Raw genomic sequence first — 6,454 nt, 5'->3', positions numbered from 1 at the left:
TTGGAAGTCAGAGATTATAGGTGACATACAAGAAAATGAAAAATCATGGCAGGTGCACAAAGATTCAATGACAGTCCATGTGCCTGGTTTTTATTTTTATTTAGAAATACAACACAGTGCATGACCCATAATAGGTATGTAATATGTATTCATCATTCTCTTTTAATAATAATATGTATTCATCTTCTCTTTTTAGGGTTTTGTAGTTTTCATTATATAAATCTTTCACCTCTTTTGTTAGGTTGATTCCCAAGTATTTTATTTTTTTTGAGGATATTGTGAATGGAGTGTTTTTCCTCATTTCCGTTTCAGAAGTTTTGTCGCTGATATACAGAAATGCCTTTGATTTATGCGTGTTGATTTTATATCCTGCCACTTTGATCTACATATTGTAGGGTCGGGCTCCAAATTCCTTAATAGGACACCCATAGCACAAAAGTTGATAACAAAAATCAACAAATGGGACTTACTTAAACTGAAAAGTTTTCTCTCAGCAAGAGAAACAATAAAAGAGGTAAATAGGGAGCCTACATCATGGGAACAAATTTTTACTCCTCACACTTCAGATAGAGCCCTAATATCCAGAGTATACAAAGAACTCAAAAAATTAAACAATAAGAAAACAAATAACCCAATCAACAAATGGGCCAAAGACCTGAACAGACACTTCTCAGAGGAGGACATACAATCAATCAACAAGTACATGAAAAAATGCTCACCATCTCTAGCAATCAGAGAAATGCAAATCAAAACTACCCTAAGATACCATCTCACTCCAGTAAGATTGGCAGCCATTATGAAGTCAAACAACAACAAGTGCTGGAGAGGATGTGGGGAAAAGGGTACTCTTGTACATTGCTGGTGGGACTGCAAACTGGTGCGGCCAATCTGGAAAGCAGTATGGAGATTCCTGGGAAAGCTGGGAATGGAACCACCATTTGACCCAGCTATTGCCCTTCTTGGACTTTTCCCTGAAGACCTTAAAAGAGCGTACTACAGGGATACTGCTACATCGATGTTCATAGCAGCACAATTCACAATTGCTAGACTGTGGAACCAACCCAGATGCCCTTCAATAGATGAATGGATAAAAAAAATGTGGCATTTATACACCATGGAGTATTACGCAGCACTAAAAAATGACAAAATCATAGAATTTGCAGGGAAATGGATGGCACTAGAGCAGATTATGCTTAGTGAAGCTAGCCAATCCCTAAAAAACAAATACCAAATGTCTTCTTTGATATAATGAGAGCAACTAAGAACAGAGCAGGGAGGAAGAGCAGGAAGAAAAGATTAACATTAAACAGATACATGAGGTGGGATGGAAAGGGAGAGAAAAGGGAAATTGCATGGTAATGGAGGGAGACCCTCATTGTTATACAAAATTACATATAAGAGGTTGTGAGGGGAATGGGAAAATAAACAAGGAGAGATATGAATTACAGTGGATGGGGTAGAGAGAGAAGATGGGAGGGGAGGGAGGGGGGATGGTAGAGGATAGGAAAGGTAGCAGAATACAACAGTTACTAATAGGGCATTATGTAAAAATGTGGATGTGTAACCGATGTGATTCTGCAATTTGTATTTGGGGTAAAAATGGGAGTTCATAACCAACTTGAATCTAATGTATGAAATATGATATGTCAAGAGCTTTATAATGTTTTGAACAACCAATAAAAAAATTAAAAAATAAATAAATAAATAAATAAATAAAAGGAAGACAATTTTTTCCATATTATTTTCCCCTGAAAACCTATTGAGGCAGTGGGGGGATGTTTTCTGATTATTTTTCAGTCTTATTTCAAATGTACATAAGTTCATACTTGGGAGCTGTCAACTTGAATCTATTTTTCTTAGATTCAAGTTTACCTTAAAGTGACTCTTTATATAAATTAAATAAATGGGTCCACATAAGGATAGAAAGAGGAAGAACTCAATAGATTGGAAAACTCTTAGACATGAGTATCAGAACAGTTGTAAAAGCATTTGAAAAGGCGGTACTTGTGAGACAGGTACAGTTTGAATCATGCTTCATAGAATTAGTAAGGTTGAAAAATCAACACTAGGGCAATTTGAGTTATTACTCTTTACTTTTAAAATTCATTTGGGAGTACTGGCCAGGAGGCCAGGCCAGTGACAGCGATGGTGGTGGAGTTGGTGCTCCAAGTTGTGGAGAAGCTGCAGGCACGCCTGGCTGCAAACCCAAACCCTAAAAAGCTGTTGAAATGTTTAAAGAAACTCTCCACCTTGACTATTACAGGAGACCTTCTTATGGAGACTGGGGTCAGGAAAACAATAAATAGCTTTTGAAAACATGAGCAAATTGGAAGCTTTTCCAGGGACCTAGCGGCCCAGTGGAAGGAACTGGGGCTGATTAACAGGACTTAAGCAATTTCTGAAAGTGCCCTCAGGATGTTCTTCAGCGAGAGAAGGAGATGGAAGGAGACTATCAAGAAAACTGGAAGGCTTCAGGTAGCTGATCCTACAGTCCTGGCCATAGACAGAAGAAACAGAAACTCTCAGAGTTTGAATGACTTCACAAAATGTCTTAGTCATGACAGGAGAGATGAAAGGAAGAGGTATCTCAGGATGTCACCTACCTACTCTTCAGACCCTGAATCTTCTGACTATGGCCACCATCTGGTCCCCTCCATCCTACACTAGTCCTCATTGGATATACACAGACAATTACAGTCACCAGAGGAGGACCATGAGTCCATTATTCCACACCAGAAGCCTGGAAAAGGCCACAATAATGCCTTTCAGGATAGACTGGGAGTTAGTCAAGAACAACACCTGGGTGAACCCCAGGGAAAAGGGATCTTAAATCAAAACAAAGAACACAGATCTTGCCACAAGGAAAAATACCCCATAGAAGCCAAGGGTGATATCATGGCCTCTGTTTTGGGCAGAGAGAAGCCATGCAAGGACCTCTCAAAAGAGGAGACCCAAAGACTACTCCTAGGGGGGTCATGTCAAAGAGAAACCACCTTCTAATGCTGCCAAGAAAGAGGAGAAAAGAGAAGGCAGACTCAGGAGGAAGTTTTCCTCCTCCTCAGAGGTTGTATCAGACAACCACCTTAAGAAGCCAAAGCAAAGGACTTTGCACAAACCAAAGTGTGGACAGCATAGACACAGGCAAAGGAGCCACAGACCTGTTGCCCAAAACAAAAAGAAGGTTTCTAACAACCTAAAGGCTCAAGAAAAAGAAAGTAAAGATTTCTAATTTGGATAGAAAGTCCCTGGGTTCACTCCCTGAGGTAGAGGATGAAGAAGATGAATTCGAGCAGCTCAGCAAGTCTTTTGACTCATACCTCCTCCATGACCAACTGAAGAAGAAAGAGAAGAATTGTGAAAACTCCAGCCACCCGCACTTGGAGACAAAGGACTTTTAAAAAGTGATTCTAAAAGCACTAGTCAAAACTTGGACTCAGTTCAGAAATTACCCATGGCACATAAGAGCAGGTCTGAGAAGCTGCAGCTGGCTGGAGCTGACTTAGTCAGGCTGAGAAAGGTCCCCACCAATGCACTGCCATTATTGTCAGGTCTCACCTTACCCACCATGCAGGCCAATTACTGTCCACTTCCTTCCTGTGAATTGATGCCCTCCTTCCAGCCAAAGTGAAAAGCATTCTCTTCACCCCTGGGAAGAAGAAGGAACTGGATTCACTGGACGCAGAATGAATTCCAAAATGCAGGTGTATTCCCGTTGCAAGTGTGCCTATCTCCCCAAAATGATGACTTTGTATAAGCAATACATCTAAGAGGTATATACCTGATCAGCTATATTGCATAGAGGAATACATTCATGTATTAATTGAAGGCACAGATCAACTATGGAAAGCTCATTTGTCACCAAGTCTTTAAAGAAGAAAGACTGGGAGAGTATTAGTCCTGGTGGGATAAGTACCTGCAGCTTCAGGATGTGTGAGAGCAGTGGCTATGAATGCTGACAAATGCACATGTCAGTAAGCCCAAAGACTGAAAAGCAAAGATGGCCTTTGTCAACTCTGTGGCCAAGCCACCTCGTGATGTCCGACAGAAGCAGGAGAAGTTTGGAAAAGGAGAAGCAGCTGTCCCTGAGAAAGTCAAGATTAACTCAGCCCCATACACCACAGGAAGCAGCCATGTTCCTGCCAGCAGCAGCAGCTTTAACCCCAGCTTTGAGGAGCTGGCCTACGATAGCCCCAGCACCAGCAGTGCCCACTTGGCACAGGTGGTCAGTAGCACTGTCTCCTATGTTCTTAGGAAACCAACTCTGAAGAATATTGCACCAATGATGCCAAGTCAATTAAAGCTTTCAAGAACAGATTTTCTCAAAGACAAACCAAGCACTTTCTTTGGAGATGGAATTTGGGGGACAAGAAAATAGGATGACGGGGCTGGGCAGTAGGACTTCCAGAGGAACACAGAAGCTTGCTTTGTGGAGCCTCTTGGCCTTGGAATCCTACATGGTCACAGGTGCTGCTCTGCACACCTATCTGTGCCCACAGCCCTATACCTTACATGGAGCATACTTCAGGATTCTGAAGATGGTGTGAAGCCTCAATCTCAGGATTTTAAGGTCAATTATACTTTCGTTGTTAATTATCATCTTTGTAAACTACAAGACATAGTTTCAATGAATAAATATTGCCTCCAGATTGTATTTATATTACCCTCCAGAGATTTTTGTTTTTGTCCTCTACCACACTTAGCTTTTTGATTTCCAGGTCCCTTATTAGAGTTAGGTGAAGCCATTCCCTGTCCCAGGTCAGCTCTCCTGAGTGCTCTCTGGTCTAGAGGGAGAGGGGCATCCCCAGAGCCTGTGTAGTACTCACTGCACTGAGGGCCAGGAGTGAAGGCCAGGCCTGTCTGTCCCCAAGGAAGCCTCCCTGTGGGGACAGCAGTGTTCAGGGGCTCTCCTCATCAAGACCCTCCACGGTGTTTCCCAGAGTCCTGTGCAGGGTATCATCTCTTTCTCACCCACTCAGTAGTATTTATTAAGGGAGCCTGTTTGTAAAGTCTAAGAGTCCTCACCCTGTCCTCTTACAAATCCTTTTTGTCGTTTTTGCTTTTTGAGTCTCAACTGGAAGACACAGAACCTTGAGTGAAATTTGCACAGACTCTCAGCAATTTAATATTTCCAGTTTCTGATTCAAATTTTAGGTGGTTTCTTTTCTCCTCCCCTACCTTTCCCTTTCTCCATAAGCAAGAGGATGAAACAGAGGCATGGCAGGGCTCTTTATAACCCTGAATACAACTTCGGAATTTTAAAAGCCATCATTTTAATCGCCTGTTCCCTGCGAATTGTTACTAGAAGCAAATGTTTTTTAAAGTTGTAATGCTCTAATGGAAAAAAATTTAAATAAAATAAATAAAATTCATTTGGTACTGTTTTGATGCGACAAAAAAGACAAGTTGTTTGAACTTGAGTACAAAAAGCTTGTTATCCATCAATTAAATCTGCCCCCGCCCACACACATACACACATACACTTAAAATGAGGTAGTTGTTCCATTGCCCTTGATTTTATTTTGAATGAACTGTACTATTCTTTTTTTTTTTTTTTTGGTAGTTTCTGTTTTTTCTCCTTCCTGCGATATTCATTTTGAATCTCTGTGTCAGGAAACACATGTGTTATCTCTAAATGAGAAGCGCATGCAAGAAACTCTGCCAATGTTGAATTTCAATGAACTTGGTGGTTCTGATGTCATGAAACTCTGTCAAATCTTAGCAGAAATTATAGACAGATTTCTTAAGGAAGCTTTTAAACCAACAGTCTTTTCTGTCAGCATTTAATAACAACCTAACATCTATGTTCTATCAAGGTACTGAAGCATAATAGTGAGCCCCTGAGGAAAAATCATAATGTTCTCAGGTCAGTTTAATAACAATATGCACTTCTAATTTCAAGCATTTTTAAATTTTCTAATTGTGTTTTTCAGATCTACTACCTGACAAATGTAAAAAATAATGGGCAATGAAAACATTCATTTATTTGATGCTTGGGAATGTTTCTGATTAAAGTGATTGCATGTTTACCCAAAAGTTCTCTCTCTACATTTTGACAAAGGAAAACTAATATGAAAATTTTTATAGGTGTTTCCTGTTCTAAATGTTATAATTGGAGACATAATAAATACTATTTAACAGATCAACCAAAGGATTAAATACAAAATTTTAAAGTTCCTTTTCATTTTATCCATTAACATCATTACATTTCCATAAATACCAATATTTAATATAGACAACATACAACAGTGTTGATTACCTTAAGTCAGTCAAATTTTTTAAAGCCGAGTTGCAGAATTCTGTTGAGATCAACATTTGAATGTCAGTGAATGCCTTGGAATTCTTACCACAGTTTATAGGGTTCAAAGTGCGGTCATTTTTCAGTTAACTGCAACCACCTCACATCTGCTTTCCTCCTGCTTCAGCTATTTTTTTGAATATTCAACACTGGAGAGGC

At 40.0% G+C, this 6,454-nt stretch overlaps 1 pseudogene; it reads left to right on the top strand.

Moving 5' to 3' along the window:
- The first annotated feature begins 2,113 nt into the window (after window positions 1–2,113).
- Window positions 2,114–4,380, top strand: LOC107146346 (annotated as a pseudogene).
- The last annotated feature ends 2,074 nt before the right edge of the window (window positions 4,381–6,454 follow it).

Source organism: Marmota marmota, unplaced genomic scaffold, assembly GCF_001458135.2.
Source record: "Marmota marmota marmota unplaced genomic scaffold, marMar, whole genome shotgun sequence".
Lineage (NCBI taxonomy): Eukaryota > Metazoa > Chordata > Mammalia > Rodentia > Sciuridae > Marmota > Marmota marmota.
This window is presented reverse-complemented; position numbering and strand designations above follow the sequence as displayed.